A 21,522-nucleotide genomic window follows, 5' to 3' on the forward strand; every position below is an offset into this window, starting at 1 on the left:
AAAATGTTTGGAAAACCATCAAACATCAAAATATGATATCACAGACTTGCAGGATCTTAATTTTTAAAGTTTTATTCATTTATTTCCTTAACCTTAGGTTTCCATTATACGTCTAGAATTTCCAATAAGCTGATTAGGGGATTTATACTGACCACAAGAGCTGAACTCATTTCTAATCTTAGGAAGAAAAATGATAAAAACACTTTGGCACCACCATTATTGAACCGTTGTAAATTTACCATTGTAAATTTTCAGTTCAAAGTGCAATTGTCAAAATGGGAACTCTGGGAAAGTAATTTCAGCTGCCTTTCAGTGAATATCCAGCAATCAAAGCTGAAAGCATCTGGATTTTTATGGCATCATAAATAAATGATCAGTTGAGAAAAACTTAACAAGTGCAGTAAGGAATCTTGCTGTTTAGAGTAATCTCAACTTCCTAAATGTATTTGCTCCATTCTGATTTAAGAGCCTTGCTGTTTCAAATAAGTAAGTAAGTAAATAAATAAATAAGAGCTTTTCCTCCTGAAAGAAATTACTTATTGATCTATAACCAATTACACATTTACCCTGCGAAAAGGTTTACAATGATCACTCTCAAATCATAAGGGACCATGTTATTAAATTACTCACACCACTGTTGCTTGTTTTATGGTCAAAGAGTTTTCATCTGTGAGAATGGGTATTTCTTTCCAGTTCTGATCGAATGTGGGCTTCCAGTACTTTCATACATAAAGGATTGACTTTCTAGGTGTTCATACCAGCCCAGTAGCTCCCACAGCTCTTTGCTGGCCATGGATTTCTCACAGCTGTCCCGTGAGGGCCTCCTTCCTGAATCTCCTCTCTTGGTCTTGCCTTGCATTTCACTTTGGATTCAGTGTTCGTACATACCCTTCCTTGTGGATTTGCTGTCTTCAAACTGTCCCTTGAGCTGAGAGCCAGAGAAAGGTGCAGGGGAGGCAGAGACAGAAAGGGAGACACTGAGGGAGGGGAGGATGAAGGAAATAAGGAAGGAAGGAAGGAAAGGAAAGGAAAATGAAGTGTGTAGGAACCACAGCTGATGTTTGTGGCCGACAGAAGCTGAAGTACTCTTAATAATGATACTTAGATTTGTAAAATAAAAAAAGGCTATTTTATGAAATTATGTAGGCACCTTTGAATCTATCCTGATTTTCCCCAAGTCATTTCTCTGGCTTCTTTTCAGGATTTGGAATTGAAAAGGGAAACAGATTTGTAGAAGTATAGATTATTACTGTTATTTGCTTTTATTTTATGAATATAACTGACTTAAAAATTAACCTGATTGATATGATAGATGATAAGTTTCATCTGTAAAAGTTAGACATTTAGGTTATCCATTAAACTGCTAGGAAAATTTCTGAAAACCTGCAAGGTCAACATAGTACGTACTGATCTTATTTAAAAATTTTTCCACCCTTAAGTAACAGAGTTAACCAGTAAGCTGGAAAGTTAATTGCACACATTATAAGATGTTCCTTTTTTGCCAAAATGTATAATACCATTTCAATGACATAACTTCAAAAATATGATTAGTATCAATGTCAGTGAGGATGTGTGTATTTGACATTGCTTATCTTCCCATTTTTTTCAGAATGACCATGTTTGATTTTACCAGAAAATATAATCATATTTAAATTTTGATTAACTTTACTATACTCTAAACTATATATATATATATATAAATATATATAGATACATATCTATCTATCTATATCTATATATATGTGTGTGTGTGTGTGTGTATAGATAGATAAATAGATATATTTGGAATAAAATCATTTTTGACTCAGGTGGCCTAGTTTTTTTGTTTGTTGTTTTTTTAGCTAAGCCATCCTGCCACCTGTTGGCAGCTTAGTGGCAGCTCTGCTTGGGCCGGGAATCGAATGGGCAACCCTGTTGCTCAGAGCTCTCACTCTTGAGTGAGCTCTTAACCAACTGAGCCACTCAGCCAGCCCTTTCAGGTGGCCTAGTTTTTATAGAAGGATTGTTTTTTTATATTAATATTGCTACCACTGTTGCCTTCAAAGCCATTTGATACTGCCATTGAAATTTGTAAGTTTTGATTTAGGAGGGGATGAAGGGAAGATAAGAACATGATGTGAGGAACAATTAATTAGCATAGGGCCTAGAATACAAGGGCTCAGTAAATGTTTTCTGAAATAATAAATGAAGCCATGAATTATATATTGAAAATATTGTGGCTTAGGCTCAGTATAGGCTCTCAACTTTTTAATAGTCAAAGTGAAATCACAGATGAAGTTTAATTTCTATATAACTCTGAGGAAGTCATCTAACTTCTTGTTTACAATATAGAAAAAGTGTAGAATCTTATACGCAACAGCTATATTATTGGAAAGCTGCATATTTTCTGAATCTTTAGCTAAGAATTGACTATGGTAATTAATTATTTAAAGAAATGCGTATGGTAATAATTTGTTTTTTGGCTGAGTGGTCATCTCTTTAATAATTACTTCATTCATTGAAATTTGCTTTTATTATAAACTGTCTCTACTCATTTTATATTTGTCTGATATTTTGAAATAGAGATAAGCTATGTAATGGCAGAGAACATAGTTTATAATGATGATTAATAAGAAAAATAATATATAGAAATGTGACTTTTCATCATTTATTTCAGTACATGCTAGAAGGGTGTCCAGAAACATTTTCAGAACAAATAATATGGCCCAGGTCTGTGTTAGGCTCTGTAAATCCCAAAATAAATCAGCTCTCTATTTAGTACTTACTTCAATAAATCTTTGTTGGATGAATGCATGAACAAACCAGATGGGATGCTGGTCACCAGGTAGCTTAGATTATTTATAGTAAACATACTTTGACCCAAAGTGACTAGTTTTTCATGGTCGTTTCTCCATCTTGGGATGTCTCTGTTTCTTCCTCTTGCGGTTTCAGCTTTCTTGTCTGCATAGTATTTGGAAGAACATGGACAAATGATAGGTTTTTAAGATAAAGAACAGAAAGAGACTTGTAAACTGTAAAGTGTGACACACGTTTAAATTAGTAATGTTGAGGATTGTTTAATCAACAATGAATAAAATAATTCATGAGAAGCAATAAACAAAAAATAAAGCTTATGTTTTATAATTTATACGCTATATCTATAAATTTGACCAATGTTGGCGCGCTAGAGGAAACATCTGTTATGTATCAGCCTGGTAATGTTAATTGGAGGTTACTTAACCCCTCTCTGATTTACAGAAGAAAGCCACCGCAAATGTGTGCTCACTGACAACCACGGATATTAAGGTGTGCATTGGCTCTGACCAGAGGAAATGTGTGGTGGGCGGAGGAGAGGAGGAGTGAAAAGTGTTCTTTGAAATTCTTTCATCTTGGGAGCATGAAAGAGCATTGCAAATTTGATTAGTGAATTGTTGTACATATTTGCCTTAAGTGTTTCTTCTTTGTACTTTGCTGGGCTGGAAGCCTTATTTTTACAACAAGCTCTTAATTGATTTTGATTTAGAAATACACCTTTTGATCAGCCGTTTCAGGACAGACTAGAAGCTTAGTGTATTTATAGTAAATATTACACATCCAAAAATAACTTATCAATATTGGTGGAATGTCAAATCTTTCTCTGTCCACCTATGTTTTATACTAGTTATTGCTGTATTACAAGTAAACTAAAAAACATCTTTTTAAAGTCAGTAATTATGCATTTGTGCATACCTATATCAACAAGATAAAACTTAATTATTCCGTCACAGGCATTTCTTGAATTTAAATTATGTTCCAAAGAAATATTCTTTCACATATTTTAAGAATTTCACTTTGCCATGTAATATTTAATTAAATTCCATAATTCATATACAGTAGATATTTTAGTTGGTTTTGTTTTTCTGGTTCTTACATGAATTAGAGTATATGTGGCCTCTTTGACTAAAGTTGTAAAGGAAAGACTAAAATAATGTGCGTTTACCACATTTGGTAAAATTCTTGTCCAAGCTTCTAAGGTATTAAGGATGCAAATTATCTTTGGGGGAAATGGGAGAAGTGATGGCCATATTTCTATTGGCTTAAATGCTATCCAGATACCTTGATGTTGTCTGTATTTTGGGGAGGGGTGGGGTCAAGTGAATCAGTACAACTCCTCTCTTCATCCTTTCCCCTTGGAAGTTAATTCATTTCTCATTTTCTAATTTACTGCTTGTCACCTGAGGTGTATCAATAACTCTGAATTTGGTTTTAAGGATTGTAGAATTATTTCCTTCTTTGAAATTCTATCACTGAAATTCAATAAAAAAGAATCAAAACAACTGTCTCTACCTGCATCTTCTCAGTTCATGTATTTATCACTTAGGCACTTATACGTACCTTCCTGTCTCTATTCTGAATACATTACAATCCATTTTATATACTTATGTCAGGTTAATTTGCTAAAATGCTTCTTTGATTCTGTGATTCCTTTGTTAAAACACACTGATGCTTCCCAATTATGTACAAGTAAAGGCACATTTCTATAACTAACACCTAATGTCCTCAACAACCTGATCTTAGTTTCCCTTTTCAGACCATTTTCTCACAATTCTATACTTATCTTTCCTCTCCAGTGGATTGTATGAATCCTTTTTTTTTTTAAATGAGTTTCTTCTTGTCATTTCTCTATTTCTTCTCATTTTCTCTCACTATCTAGATTCTGCTCAGTCATCAATTCCTTTATTTAAACGTTGGGTATTTTCAGGGTTGGCCCTGGAATCTTGTAGCCTCCTAATCTAGCGGAAAGAAGTCTAGTACCCAGGGAGCTCTTTAAAAATGTTGCTGAAACAAGCCCAGAGCATTACCTAGGTAGAGAAAATCTTGTCCATAGCTTCAGCTCCAATCTGTGATCAGTACTCTTCTTCATTCATTGCTTTATGGTGGGCCTCAAGTTATTTTACAGCATAGCTTCACATCCACTCTACGTTAGGCAGAGTTGAGTTGCAATAGCAAATCCTCTTTTCTTATGCCAAGCTGCCAAAACAAGAGACCTCTTTCTAACTGCTGATTACCCCTCCATTTCTTCTGTAGATACTGTTTTTCAAAGCCTGCCTTCAAAAAATACTCTCTTTATCCATTTGATACTTTATTATTGATCACCTTCAATGCAAGTCATACTGTATTAAGCTGTCTTTTTCTGTGTAACAAATTTCCCCACAATTTAGCAGCTTAAAAGAGCAATCCTTTATTATCTAATATAGGCTCAGTAATCCAGAAGCAGCTGAGCTTGGTTAAGTAAGAGAGTCCCAGGACAAGACATGGTTAAGATCTCCTGTGCTCAGAACGTATCTATGTTCATTCTTATGATCCAGTCCAAGCCTACATGTCTTAGGAAGAAATTATGAGCAACCATGAAAGCATATGCACACTGGTTATTAAGGATGCTGGCTTTGCAGAAGTCTAAGCACAATGCAGATTGATGGAAAAAAGAATAATGAAGACATTGCTTGAGGATTAAGAACTAGTTTGGGGAATGATACTGAAGAGGCGGCATCTGTGCACTGATCAGGAAAACTTTTTTTATTGCACAGAACACACTGAAAGTCATAAGCGAAATGCATGAGTGTAGTAGTTAAAAAATGCAAGCAGCATAGCAAACGTGTCAGCCAAAGATCAGGAAATGAGATAAAAATGACACTGTGACATTGGAGCCCTATTAAAGCTGATATTGGGTCACTCTTGACATAGGCAGTTGGTTTCAACAAAGAACAAAAATGACCCAGGTGAATATATTAGGGGACACTCATGTTAATAGTAGACATGAATAATCCGCATGTTAAATCAGGAGCAAAGAACTGGTGATAATTATCACTGGGCCTGAGAAAATTATTTTGATGAAAACAGTTTCAGAGCTGTGATATGCAATTTGTGTTGTCTTTAGGAGATTCTTTTGTAGGAGGTAGTATGCTGCTCCTGGGGATTCTTAGGTCAACCAAACAGAGGAGGCCTCTGCCCTCCTGCAGACTAGTAGGACTAGCTAGCTGTTAAACCTCTCTGCCTACAAAGCATAGCCTTGGAAGAACAAACTGCAGTTAGGTTTCTGAGGGGACACTGTATTAGCAGGCTCTTCCTATCAGGAAAAACACTTTCTCCTGAACTGACCCTTTGGAGCCTTCCTGCTCAACAAAGAGTGGAAATACAAGACTGGCAGACCAAGAAAGCTCTTGGTGAACGATCAAAATTTAATTGATTGTTTTTGGTTATGAAAATAAGTCAATCTTGATAGTCCTAAAATTCTCCTCTGAATTTTAGGGAGTAAATGAAGACTGTTCACACCGAAATGCACATCTCCAGCCCCCACTTCCCCTCTGATCATCACACCAGCATTTCCAAGGGCTTACTGAGCATCGTCACCTGGATTTCTCATGGGAACCTCACACTTACATGAAAAACTGAACTCATCATCCCCCAACCCCAAACCCCATTGGTTTTCAAAGCCAGATGTTTTGGACTTTCATCTCTCCAGTCAAGGGTGGGCGTGCCTGACATCAGACAAAACCCCCTTGGTCGTCAGGGAGTGGCTTTGTGTGTGTGAGGTCCCTCCCACATGGATGCCAGGTACCTAGGGCGGGATTTTTGATGAAGCCATGTTCCTGGCTCTCCTACCCATCTCGACACAGCCCTCTATGCTTTGTTGTGGAGAATCTGGTCAGCTAGTTTTCAAGTAATTTTCAGACAGAATTGTTTCATATGTAGCTATAGATTTGTCGTGTTCACAGCAGGAGGCGTGTTCAGGATATTCTTACACCACCATCTTGAACCTCATCCTCTAAATTTTACTGCTTTACCATATTTTTTCATAAAACTTTTTGATATTCAGTGTGTATATTCCACTTATCGTGCCTCTCAAATCAGAATCTATGTTTTCATCAGAAATAATGTGTATATCATAAAATGTTCAATCGTTAAAGTAGATTCACGTATCTAAATTACTGTAAACATATTTAAAAGTTTTCAATTACTGAGTCAAGTGTGAGTTTTAAATGTATATCTAACTTAGTTACAATTACGTAAACTTTAACATGCAGTTCCTCAATTCCATTAGCCCCATTTTAAGTGCTTAGCATATGCCTACTAGCTACAGTGTTGAACAGCACAGCTTTAAAATGTATCTGCTTTCTTTTTATCCCATTACCATTGCCTTAGTTCAATGGTCTGTTCCTGAACTGTTGCAATAGCTTTCTAACTACTCTTTCTTCTTCCAAGATCCTTTCCCTTTCTAATTCATCATCTCTGTTCTGCCACCTGAACGATTGTTGTAAAATTAAAACTTGGTTATTTCTACCTCTAATGTTAAATGCTTCATGGCAATGGGTCTTAACCTCTTGTAGTTTGAGATGCACCTAATTGATAATATTCACCCACCTACAGGAGTAGTGGTGCTCAATTAGGGGCAGCTCTTTAGTAGAATAAAGCAGGGAGAGTGAGGGATAGATCCTGGCCCTCTGTCTATAACTCCATGCCTTTTCTTCCTCTGCTTCAACTCTCACCTGCTAATAAGGCTGCTCAAGGATGGGCCTGGTCTCCCTGTTCAGGTTATCAATTTGAAGCCCCTCCATAATATTCTTTAAGTATTTTTCCAATGTTCTTTAGTGGGGTATTGGGAAAAACTGATTTTCTATTTATCAAAATTATATACACAGACATTTAATAATTTACCTCTCCAGGACAAAGCAAAGTCAGTTGTATGGAAAAAAAAATTGCAGAAAAACCTTTACAATTTTTTTGTAGTCCTTGCACTCTGATGTGTTTGTCAGTAATTGTGTAAACCAGGCAGAAGTCTGGATTCAGATTCGAGTGTTCAAGTTCCGGTGGCACGTCCTTCCTCCCTGTTGAACAGTGATGCTGAGCAGTAAGCACCGAGAGGCAGGGACTCTGATCTGTTTTGTGCGCCTTTGTATTCCCAGACCCCAGGTGAGCCTGGGATTCAGCCAATGAGCAGTGAATGTTTGTTGAAATAATCTTTTCGTTCTAGAAGTTCCACCACTTCAAACTGTGTGTGTGCATTCTGAAACTGTTCAAGGGCAGGAAGTAGGTCAGTGCTGCTGCAGCCAAGGGCATCACCTCCTTGTAGAAGTCAGTTCATGTTTAACAGTTAGGAGTGAAGTAGAAATACATACCTGAGACAACTATTAGCATTTTTCCAATTTATTTGTTGCCCTTTTATAGACTGGTGTATTGAGGTGAGAGTCTGATGAACCTCACCTTAACCTGTTCTGTTGGAGAACCACTGGCCTATCCTGCAGATCACTCAAAAGCCAAATTCCTTTGGTCAAACTACAATGAATGCAAAATGTGGGCTTATTTTCCAGGTTCATCACCAGCTACTACCCAGTCTAATTTACACAATTCTGTCTTTAATACATGCATTTAATAAACTTTTTTTTCCCCCAAGAAACTTTAAGGCACGGCGAATACAGAGTCAGTGGAGGCCTGGCTTATGGTCTCAAGAAGATTAGAATTTAGTGGATAAATTTCATTCTAGTAGCACATTACACTCAAAATATAGGCATGGACTTGTATTAAAAACCTTCATGCTCTAAAAGCACAATTAAATGTTTTAAAACTCTCTGTCATAGTCTTTAAGTGTGACTTTTATAAAAGTAACCAATATTCTCACGAGTGTTCTAAGTTGACATATATTATCCGATCTAATATTCATAAAAACCCTATGAGAAAAATAATTACTCTTATGTAGTTGATGAGAAAAGCAAGCCCATGTTACACAGCTAGTAAGCAAAGCTGTGATTTAAATTCAGACTTCTAAATCAATGTGCTTAACCTTTGTGCCTGACCTATGTGGTGCAGGTTAGAAAATAGGAGGCAGTCTCTCGTTAGGTGACACCCAACAACTCTGCCTTTGATTTGCTGAATACAGTTATACAAAGTCAAACAACCCCAGCTTTTAGCATACCAAACATCACATGAATTACTGAATATTCCAGAAATCAGCTACATAAACTATTTCCTCTAGCTAACTATATAAACACATAGAAAGTCATCTGGTTGACTAGTTGCCTCAAACAATTTGTAGTTAGCTATTTTTGCAGTTAGTTTGATTTGTTAATTTGGGGCATACTTAATTTTAAAGGCAGAGACCCGCAATTAAAAAAAAGATTGTACCAATAATGACATAACAGTCAGGCAAAAATAGACTTTCAAAGTGCCTTTGTCCGTGCTCGTACCTTTCTTTGAAATATTCTTAAGTCCTCCCACTGCTATCTGCCCTCCTCTCCTTCCTAATCTGGTATATTTTTATTTATCTCGAAGCCCTCGACCATATATTTCATATACTGGAGAAGTTTTCCTTGGCCCCCTGGGTCAAAACTAATCACATCCTTCTTGGTGCCTTTATAGCACTTTGTTCTTAATTCTATTATATTACTCACTCTGGTCATAGCTATTTCCTTATCCGTCCTTCTACCTTATTAAATTGTGAGCTCCTCAAGGTCAGTGACCATGTATCATATATCTTTATATCTCTGTATTTTCAGACATTAGCCTAGTTGTTATAATACATAATAAATGTTTATTGATGAAGGAATGCGTGTGTGAGTAAACGGAGCCTTTGTTTTTGGCTTGGCCTCTCTTCCCCTCCTGCTGGTAGTTTTCCATTGTAGTGCAGGAGCTCACAGGAGGAGTGAGTGCTCTCTCTGGAGCACAGTATGAGGTTGACTCCCAGAGGGTGGTGGCAAACTAACATTCCCCTGCGATGCCTCCTTTACAGCCTAGAAGCACTTACACACCCCAGGCACAGACTGAGTGCTGGGAACTACCATGAAATTGATTCCTTTTCCACATGGTATTTTCTCAGGGAAGCAAAACTTCTCTAATGTTAGACCATTGACCAGCTCCACTTCCTGGTTCAAATATTCCAAACAGGTGGTCACTTCCCTGAGATTTAGTCTCGGTATGCATCTTATCTGTTTTCTCTATCGTGGTGTGTGCTTATATAAAACCATCTGCAGTGTATGGCCCTACATTCTGACTTGATGAAAAGAGATGAATCCCATTGGAGAATGAAAAGAAAAAAAAAAACTCTCGTGATTTGATGAGGGTTGTAAAGTGTAATCAACCTATGCGACCCTGGCAATTTGATGGTCTCCCCCCCCCCACTTTCTCTGCCAACCTCTGACACTTGCTTAAATGATGGAGGTGAAATTGAATTTCCATTTATTAGAAGAGTTTTTAAAAAGGACGATTTTAATTAATATATACTAAATGCCTGAAAGTAGTAACACCTAACTATCTTAAGGATTAATCTCCCCCTCTGAAATCAAGCTTACTCTATTCATTTGCTTAGTAAGAACAACAATAACTATACAACACTATTTAGCATGTATTGAGTACCTACTGGAGATCAAACATGAATCTAAACTCTTTGCATAAAAATTATATTTCACTTAATATTCACAACCCATTGAGGTATGAATCATCTCAATTTTACTGTTGATAAAACTGCATTTAAAAATAATTCACCCAAATCACATAGCTAGTAAATAACTGCGCTTGGATTTAAATCAGTTCTATCTGATTTCAAGACCCCATTATTCTCTTGTGCAAAGGAAAATTTCAGGGTAGCCCAGCTACTCTTCTAACTCATTGCCCAATCCAAATCACTGATCCTAAATCAATGAGTCTTTACTGTGGAGTGTGTATGAGGGTCCTTATGCCTGGTCACAAGCCAGAGCTCTACGTCTCACAACATGAAGGCCCTAAATAACAACAGTGTGCCCTAACAAGGAACATGATGTTTCGCATCAAAATCCCTCTAATGGGGCCAGCCGAGTGGCGCGGTGGTTAAGAGCTGGCTTGGGACACCAGAGAGCCCTGGTTCGGATCCCACATATGAGGGCTAGTGACGCTGCCCTCCACAGCTAAGATGCTGAACAACAGCTCAACCTGGAGCTGGGCTGCCGTGGGCGTAGGCTGCAGCCCCTGTGGCAGTGGGTTGCCATGGGCTACCGTGTGTAGCCAGCAGCCAGCGTGAGCGGCCAGCAGCCACTGTGAGCGGCCGTCCAGAAGCCGGCGACTGATCTGCCTCACCAGGGACGAGCACAATGATGGTGCCAACTTGGACCAGTGAAGCAACCTCCTCCACAACTAGACTGAAGAACAAAAAAACGACAGCAACTTGTCTGTTCCCCTTCCCCCGATTCCCCAGTGCTGTTCCCTCCCCTAATTCCCCAATAAAAAAATTAAAATAAATAAATAAATAAATAAATAATAACATCTATTAACTGTTTAAAAAAAATCTCTCTAATGGGTGGAATTATAGGTATCATAGCTATTTTTTAGGTTGTTTAAATGTAGAGCTAAGCTAATATTGCCACAATGTTATCGGCCTTATGTGGAGATGAATATATTATAATAATAACCTGTGATACTCTGGAAACGGTGGCTGGAACAGCAGCTTTCAGCCTTTCCACAGGTTTTCAAGCTTATGCATAAAACCGAGACAACTTGACCTACTTTTTTTTTTTTTTTTAGCCAAAGGGCGGGGTATAGTCTCTGTGTATCTCAGCATGCAAATGAAGGGGAGAAAGGGAATTTGTCTATTGCTTGTATCTCTAGCTGATTGGACACCTCGACAGAAGTGTTCAAAGGAAAAGTATGTCATCCGGCTCATTATTGTTAATTAGCAGTAAAAGCAGGGCTTTGGGGCTCCGGATCCCACAGGACATCAGCAGAGAAATGGGGTTGAAATTTTAGTAGTTATATGTGGAGTAAGGTCAGGCAGCCTGTCATATAGCTTTCAGAGCTGAGTTCATTTGAGATTTAAAGGACAGGCATAATGGAGAAATTTCACATAGTAGAAAGAGAAAGCTGTAAATTCTAGCTCCCCCGCCCAATGCCTAATTCAAGACCAATGGTTTATTGGTCATTTGTAGCTGGCTATTGTAAAGGGTGGATAAATGGAATGGCTGGGGATGTTTTTTGTTATTTGAAATTGCAGCATAAATAGTATTCATTATTATGTAATATATTGTAATCGTCAGCTTCATCATTAACTAGCTTTTCATTGAACTTTCTCCTCAGTAGACTATATTTCTATTATTTAACTGTTCTTTTTTTATTTATCGGCTTTTTGGGGGCTTCTTCTAACTGTGTAGATGTAAACCGAATTCAATAGATTAGCGATGTAGAATTGGGTCTGCAAGGCCAATGATATTTTATAACAGGTTGTTCAGGACAGAGCTGAGTTTTATTTGTTGCCTTGTGTTTCTGTTTACTTTCCAGGGAAACAAAAACAAATATATTCTTAATAAATTTTATTTTCTTAAATCATAAGCATGCTTATTGAAAATTTAAATAAAATGATGAGTATAAAAAGTACAAACTGCTTATAATATGTCAACGTTTTTACTGTGATATCTAAAATTCTAATCTTTAATTTTATATCCTATACATGTATTTTTTTCCTTTGACATATATGTGTAAGTAGTTATATATATGCTGATATACCTAAACATTATTTATAAAGACAAAATTTTTTCATATGATACATAATATTCTATATCTTGATTATTCTTAATTTAATCCATTTTGGGCACCCTTCTACGTTAGAGCATATAATCTCATATTTACCTTGTAGTGTCCTATTGCATGCATGTACTACAATTTATCCAACTATTTCCTAATCTTGGATATTTTAATTGTTTCATAACTTTTAGTATTACAAACTGACAAAAAATTGTTTTAATCTTGTAAAAATATTGCTTTACATGCATAAAAATATTTTTAGGAAGATGAATCCCTATAAGCAGAACCACTCTATTTATTGCAGAGTTGTCCTTCGAGAACATTGTACTGTTGAATGCTCCTACCAGCAAGTACATAAAAATGTCACAAACTGGGGCATTTTAATAGAAAGACAAACTGGCCTTGTTATTTTTTTAGACCGTGAACTCTGTAGTATGATTTTCTTTTCTGGCCTATTTGATTTGAGTTGCACTGGTTTAGAGGTGATGGCAAACTTTCTTTAACTCCTGTTAACCATCTTTTTCCTACTCTGACAGCATTCACAGCACAGCAATGGGCTGAGGAAGCTGGATTAGTTCATGAATCATATGGCTCCATTTAGGACAGTGGGGGCTACAGTTTTCTGGGAAGAGCCATGCAGGCAAGAGCCTAATATCTCAATGGAGGCAGGGCTTGGTGCAGAGCCTACCTATGTTGCTCACTTTCCACACACCCATAATTCTTAATTTTGCCCTCGTCACTTCTCATTTTGATCATGCAGTCTTCAGGACTTATATAACCGTAGTGGATCATGACAGGCTTTTAGATGTATTAATATTGTCAACATTATTGTGCTTAATCTTAATATACCAAACAGAGGAACAACAGAAGTGTTCTGCTGTGAAGTGTTTAGTAAGACATAGATGTCTTAGCTCTTGATAGCCCATTTAAACAACAAAGTTCTCAAGTTCAGAGAGCAGATGACATCAAGGGACTAGATCATTTGTTGTTTGGTATTCGATAATGGCCAAGGTGAAATTGACAGGAAGCAAGATGCTCAGAGGAGAAAAAAAAGGTAGCAATTTTTTTCCAATTTGACATTTGATTATTTACATTAGTCTTATTACATCTATTGTGAGCTAAATCACAGCTGATGGAACCACATTTAAAACTTGACAACATTTTAGTTAGCTTGCTAGTTTTTTGTATTCATAATACATGAATGTAATTTAAACATTAAATGTAATGTAAACATAAAATATAACCAAAATAATAGTTTTTCTTTGAACTCCTAAAATTGTTTTCATGTTTCTACTGCCTCGAGTTTTACTAATGAAAGGTAAAATTAAAATATGTAACTGTGGCGTTTAATAGGCACTGAGGACATTTGATAATGCCACGGCCGTCTATATCATACTCACATATTTAATCGCTGAACAGATACTTCTTGCTATAGTAACACATGGTACTGAGCAGCAGGGAGTCCCATTTTACAAGTCAGTTTTTATTGTATTTCTTTATCCCAAAACCTCTTCTAATAATCCCAGATTTCAGTGTGTTTTGATTTGTTAGGCAGAAAGCAGATAAAAGGAACTCTGTTCTCTGCTGTTTATTTCCAACAGGTTGTTTGGCTTCAAGATGCAAAGCCCATGAGATTCTAAAATAAAATAACTGGGTAAGATTGGGTAAGACACACAACTGCATAACTGCCTAACAATAAAATACATGTATTCAATACAGAATGGGTGGAGTAGCATCTTCAAGGAAGGTCTGCAGAGTGTCATGTGGTAGCATCAGTTTAATAAGAAAATTCTAGCAACCTGGCCCTCAGTAGGTACTAGTTATGTGGTAAGCAGGTTATTTAATTGTGATGGTCTGTGTATAGGTTTTCCAGTTGCCTTACTTAACTAGCAATAACTCTTTGTCATCAGAGGTACCCAAGGGAAATTGGGGTTGTTTGGTGTTGCAAGATTTGCTCTCTGAGGATCAATTCTTTGGAGCTTTCCATGAGCTATTTTCCAATCTTTTAATTGCTTGTGTCTGGGAAAAAAAAAAACCCTGATATACATTCTAAAGCTAAAATAAGATGACTGTCTAGCGAATGTATTTTGAGATTCACAGAGAGAGATGGAATTGATAATGGGCCATTTGAAAGGGGTTTACTTAAGATCCTATACAGCTCTGTTGAAAATTGTAAAATTGTTGAAATTGGATACATCTTATTGAACTTCAAAGATTTCTAGTGTGGTTTGGTGAGGGAATTATACTAGCCTGGAATCTAAATTGTGAAAAAGCTTGGTTCAAACCTCATGGAATTGTCTCGTGCACTTATCAGTTATCTGGATGAGACAAAGCAGTTGTAGTTCAGGGCATCCTGCATCTTTTCTGACCATCTCCTTTAGCAGGATTTGCATAATCGTCGACTAGGATCTGTGCAAGCACATACCGTGTTAGCCTTTTCCTGGCTCCACGGCTCTTATGCACAGTTTATCTTTACCTCAACAATCCACACTAATCCAGTGAATTCAGGGACATCTTCTGGGTTTGCACAACTGGGAGAATTTGTTTCTTTCCATCTCAGTAGTGGTGAAGCGTTCCCCAGCTGAAACTTCATTGCGTTGTAATGGTGGACCTCAGGAGCGTTGGTTGGGGAGTTGGGCTGATTATGCTTTCTGTTAATGTGACTCATAATTCACTCTAAGCCTGCCCATAAGAAAATATGCCCTAATAAGTGATCATTTCAATATCTGTTTTCTGGCCAAAATGACTGAAAAGCTAAACTATCATAAAAGTGAGACAATAATATGAGAGATTTGCAAAAATTTTGATTAACCTTCTTTTTTCTATTTCATACTAAGGATGTAGGCACCTCAATAATCATTTATTGTACAGTTGATTTCATTGTTAAGGAGTTAATGTAAACCTAAATTCATAGGGTCTTTTCATCAACTAGGCTTGATGACAAGTTATTTAGGGGGAAATTCTCATATTCTGACTATGTAAGAGTTCTTATTTCCAAACCCTGAGGGGCTGTTGTTATATACTAACCAGAATGTTATTCTCTCCCAAAAAATGCTACGTTGGAAGATGATATTTGAAATAGTGAAAGCTATGTGGAGGAGGTATATATAGAGTTCAATTACAAAATAGATTTTCATCTTTAAGGATTTCTAAAGTTCTATAGATGGCAGGACAGCTAGATATAGCTGTTTGTCTTCTGCTGTGCCTGATAGAGGATAGATCTAAGCCCGTTTGACTACAGTGAAAGCAGGTTACCCTAGTTTAAAATCCAAATGAATCTCTGAAGCATGATAACTATTCACTCAGTGAGATAAAACCTGTAGCCACTGAAGTTGTGTGTATTTGGAACATTCACAGTGAAGCCAACACCCAAATTATTGACAAGAAGAAGAAAATATGTAAAGGATGTTGGTATGTCTCTTTTTAAAACTATTTTTTAAATTTGAAATAAAATTAAATATTTGGGCATGGGCATCCTTAGCTACGTTGTTCTGCACATATAAACCAGGACTCTCTAGGCTTTTCAATTAACATCAACTAAAATGTCACTAGGTACAATGTTGAGGTTTTCAGATCCCTAATAAGTTTCAGCACCTGGAGAGGTAGTTCATATAGAAGTTCATGTGTATTCTAATCCTTGGCTAAAGACTAAAGATACCCAAAGTTGTAGAAAGTAAATGGAGATCTTATTTATAAGCTGTGGCTTGCCGAAGGTTTAGATTCTACCTTAGACTCCAAGCATACTGAAGGACTAAGGGACCTGGGCAGAGAGGGAAGAGCCTTAAGGAGGATACAGTCAAGTCTCTCGTCTAGAGTAATGTGATGGACATTGTCCTATTCTGAGAGGATCTTCCACATTTCACAGAGCTGATGGGGTCCATCCATACCGGAAGCCCGTAGATTTCTGCAGAAGAATGTTTAGAGCTAGCAGGCATCCAGTGCCCACAGGAGGTAGGGAATCTCTCATTCCTTTTTTAATCCTTTCCTGAGGACCTCCAAATGTGCAGAACCTTGTTTCTTAGATGGCAGGAGGGCTAAGATGTAGCTATGTGTCCAAATCATTTTGATGACCTTTAAAAGACTACACCTTGTTAGTTCCTTCGGATGTAAATGTGAATAAGATATTGCAGATGCTTCAGTAAAACTGAAGAATAATGAAGACAGACACTTCAAGAAAGAATTTTAAAATGATGCAATTAAAGACAATAATAGATGCACAGAAACTTACAGCAGTAGCATAAAGAAAATAATTGTGAATTTTGCATTGGTGTCTCAGGGCCCGCTTTGCAGAGGAGATAATGTCAGACATGTATGGGTGAAGAGTTTGCCAAACACATCAAAGTAAACAAAGGGGACCATCAGGAATAACGTACACTCAGGTTATGTACAGCATGGTGGGTCTTATTAATTATGTGTCTTTGGATATCGCCCAGAGTAGGCATCAGAAAATGTTTTCTTCATGTATGGTTAAATGGAAGCATCTTACCTGGTTTTTCAATAACAATAACAGACTGAAAAAAAAGGAGCAAAAATATTTTAACAAATATGCAAGTGATGCCGTAGTACAGGGAGACTTAAGTGAGTGTCCTAAAGCTTTCCTGCAAGTTGCTTTCAGAATAGCACTCCGGATTGTAAAGGTTGTAAAGTAACCTTCAGGTAAGCATTCTGGTGACAAATGTGGAGCACAGATCCACAGAGTGCAGCATCCCATGCTATCCTAGGGCACATTCTCCGGGTTCCCTGTGATAATTAGTTCTGTCCTTCCTTATAGGCATTTTTAAAGATGATCCAAATTGAGAGTTGAGCCCCTATTTTTAGAAGGTTTTTGTGTAATTACATGCTTAGGTGAAGAGTTGTAAAATAAATAATTATAGATCTAGTCCTATAAATGAAGGTCCTGTGATTTTAGGGATTTTTCCAGTCTTTGTTTTTCCCATTCACTCTGCAGCTCAATTAATCCAGTGGGCACAGATACAATGATAATAATGGTATGGAATCATACTTAACATTTCCCCACAGATATAATATGCATGTTGAACATACTGTTAAAAGGTGATGTTTAAAGATGTGATTGAGAATAAATTAACTACTTTTTAAAATAGCCTTTAATATTACCAAAAATTATTTGGTAAGATATATTTATTGGGTTGCTCATAATCAAGGATTGGGAGACAAATTGTGGAAAATATCAACAGTACTAGGAGTCACTGCTTATGTTATATCTGTTTTGCTACAATAACACTTCTGATTCCTTTCTAATTACCGTATTAATCTTCACTAGTAACTGACCCAGGTATCTCACCAGGAGTGCTGGGAACATCACAAGGTCATTGCTTTAGATTCTTCAAGGCATTACTAAGAAGGTGTTTTTAGCCACATCTTTTAGAGGCTGCTAACACATAAAATAGTATTTTGTAAAAATATTAATGATATTTCACAATATACTCTGTGCAATTTAGACCTTGCGGTTTTACTGGACTTGAATTCTCTGCTTTGCTGATAAGATGTGTGTGTGTTTGGCATTACCCCTAAATCTGAAATCCGCTTTTTGAAATGATGTTAACATGGTGCCATTGATCATTAAAACCTGAGCTGAACTTTCCACTCTACAACATATGCTGAAAATTAGTGTGGCAGTTACGTTGTTCCCGGAGGCTGTGGCTTCCTGAGCTCAATAATGCATTCTGATTTTTTTTTTCTTTTTAATTGCTTGAAAACAAAAAGCTAACAACAGGAAAATGTCCTTTAGCATGTCTCAGTCTCTACTCATTTGCATTTTTTAGAAAATGTAGCTCTTGCAGAATCTTTTTATTTGGGTATCATGAAGATAAAAAGTGATTCAAAGAGATTGATAATTCTGTTTTTTTAATTCTGGTTTGTAAATAGTTAAGATATATGGCTTGAAGCCTGTAATTTCAATCTCTTCATGCAACTTCAAAATTAAACTTTTTAAGTTGGACCGTTTTTTCCATATTATGTTGCTATTTCAAAATAGAGCATCCAGATTCAATAAAATGTAATCAATATTATAATGTTTATAAGCATCAAAACTGTAAAAATCTCGGCACAATTTATAAACTCATTTGGCTTAAAGTATAAAAAGCTTTTCTGACACCATCTTCTCTCTGCTTTCACTCCCTCCATGCTTTGTACTGAGAAGCATAGAAGCATATGTACTTTCTTCGAATATTTAATCCTTTTAATCTGAGGTTTACCCACACTCATTTGTGAAATTAGCTTATATTTCTGAGTATTTATTGATAGATGTTTCATTCTCTAAAGAGTTACCTATTATGATTAAAACATTCAAATTATAAATTTGGGCAGATTTCCAGAATAATGTACCTGTTATTGTAACTACTTTTAATTGTCTTATTCCTCCCCCCAAAAAAAAGATTGTTTATTGCACTGTCTCTGAGCACCTAAACCATCTGAATATTAACTGGGGAGCCGTAAGAACTGTGCCAATTATGTGCTTGCTAAGATTTTCTTTGGGTAATTCACTTTGCCTAAGGTCTTATGGTTGGCTAAATGATAGGATTCATGCTGTTGAACTGAAGAATAGGCACAAATAATTGCCTGCCAAAGAAAACTTTAGCAATGTAAAAATAATCCCTTAAATGAGTTTGTCTTGATTCTCTACTACTACCATTATTAATGCAACGATTTCATATTTTACATATTTTTGTAGTTCCAAGCATTTACTCATAATCTTTAAAACTCCAAAAGATAGAGAAAGCAGTGTTTATTGTGCATAATTCATGAATAAGGAAACTAAGGCCAAACGCATTTGATTGACATGATTAATAACAGGATATAAGCAGCAACTAGAATTCAGGTCTTCTGATTTCAATACAATTACTTGTCTACCACATTTTAATTTGTAAGTTAAATGCCACTCCCCCAATATTATTTGATTGAGATCATCTTAGGCAAGAGAACTGTAATATTCATACTTGGTAGAGGTCATGTTAATATGAATTGGATTCATTTGTTGACCTCAAAGAAGCACAGTGGCCCATAACATATGATCTTTATTTATAACTAGTCTTTATCTAAAAATGTACCTCAAGGGCATAATAAAGGCATAAAATTCTTTGCTTCCAGCAATCCTTATAATAACCTTTTTTCTTTTAGTGCAACACTAGAAAGAGGCCAGCCAGCATACTCAATCAGATAGGGAAATGGAATAGAATTGAGTTGGAGGTGAAATGTAAAAAGACAATAACGTCATTGTAAAAACAAATAAATAAAGAAGTATTCTCCAGAAAAAAAGAATTCTAACACTTGGGAGAATACAGTAAGGTAAATACATATAGGAAGTATTATCTGAAATGAATTTTTTGAGGGTTACAGCCACCTATCTCATTTCATTGATATATAGAACTCAGATAATGCTCTGGCTGCAAACCAGAGTGGCCTGGCTGTTAAAATGAGCTGAGTCCTACCTATGTTACGTATCTCATTCGACCTTGCATCAGTTTATAAAATCAGGTTAATAATACTTTCTTATATACCTCACAGAATTATTCTGAAGATCAAATGAAATAGAGAATGAGTATGTATTTTGGGATGTTGAAAGCATCACAGTGCAACTTAAAGCTATGTAGTTTCCAAAAATCATGCAAGAAAGCAATTTCATTATCTTATTATCAAATTTTGTGAAAATATAAAGTAGGATATGTTGTGACTTTTACAGGAAATCTAAAAAAGATTATTCTTAAAAAACTCAAGAAGAATCAGAAGAGTTAAGCTTTTATATTTAATATCTGGAAGTACCTGCAACAAACACTGAATTCAAATTATCTTAAAATACTATTTTATAACTAGGTAATACATTTTTTCTGTACCTGCTGAAATTCCTACTACTATTGTTGTTTGTATTAATCATGTTAATGATAACATCAATCTTTTCTTAGGCAAAAATTATCTAAGCTGTTTGATAATCTACCCATCAAATACTGATAGTATGGAAAATAGTCACAGATTTGATTAGAAAGAGCTAAACAGATTTAGTCTTACAAATATGCTGATGTATCTGTTATGTGAGCTTCTTGAAAAAGATAAAGTCACATTTCCAAAATCATCCCATGTGAGGGACAATAACTGGCTGTATTCAAAATATTACTCAGCCATAAAAAAGAATGAAATCTTACCATTTGTGACAGTATGGATAGGCCTAGAGAGTATGCTAAGTGAAATAAGACAGAGAAAGACAAATACTGTATGATTTCATGTATATGTGGAATCTTAAGAATAAAATAAACGAACAAACAAAACAAACAGACTCATAGATACAAAGAAAAAATGGTTGCCAGATCAAAGGGGGGTTGGGGACCTGGATGAAAAAAGTGAAGGGATTAAGAAGTAAAAATTTTAGTCACAAAATAGTCATGGGGATGTGAAGTGCAACATAGGGAATATAGTCAATAATACTGTAATACTATGTATGGTACCAGGTGGGTACTAGACTTATCGGGGGATCACTTTGTAAATTATACACATATAAATGTCTAACCAGTATGCTGTACACCTGAAACTAATATAAAATAATGTTGAATGTCCCCTGTAATTGAGAAAAAAAATAAAAGGTTACACTCATAGTAAGAGATACCTTATTCTTCCTAAAGGGTCCTTGCCCTGGCCTAATGGCAGTTATCCATTACCCTGAATGAAAATAAAGAAGACATTGTTATTCAATTTGTAGATCATATGAGTACTGGAATCATGGCTAATGTGGGAGTATCCCAAGCTGGAATGAAGTGTCAGATCCAAAAATATCAGGCAACTAACTATAAAATCGAAGTTCCACATTTGAGTATAACAGAGAATAAACAGCAAACAACTAAATGAAATTTTACACCTTAGTAATCAGCATAAAGTTAATATAGGTCAGTAGCATTATGATGCTACCAAGTTAAACTAATCAGTTTTAAGGTGCATTAATTTTTAAGAAGATAGATATTATGAATCCCCATTATCTGATCACTGCTGAAGTTTTGTGTACTGTTCTATTTGTCACAC

General features: G+C 36.2%; 1 protein-coding gene across 36 annotated transcripts in view; it reads left to right on the forward strand.

Annotated features, from left to right (window-relative positions):
• Positions 1–21,522, forward strand: part of NRXN1 (neurexin 1) — a 1,140,616-nt gene that overhangs the window by 838,930 nt on the left and 280,164 nt on the right. The window lies entirely within an intron of this gene.

Source organism: Hipposideros armiger, unplaced genomic scaffold (assembly GCF_001890085.2).
Source record: "Hipposideros armiger isolate ML-2016 unplaced genomic scaffold, ASM189008v1 scaffold_435, whole genome shotgun sequence".
NCBI lineage: Eukaryota > Metazoa > Chordata > Mammalia > Chiroptera > Hipposideridae > Hipposideros > Hipposideros armiger.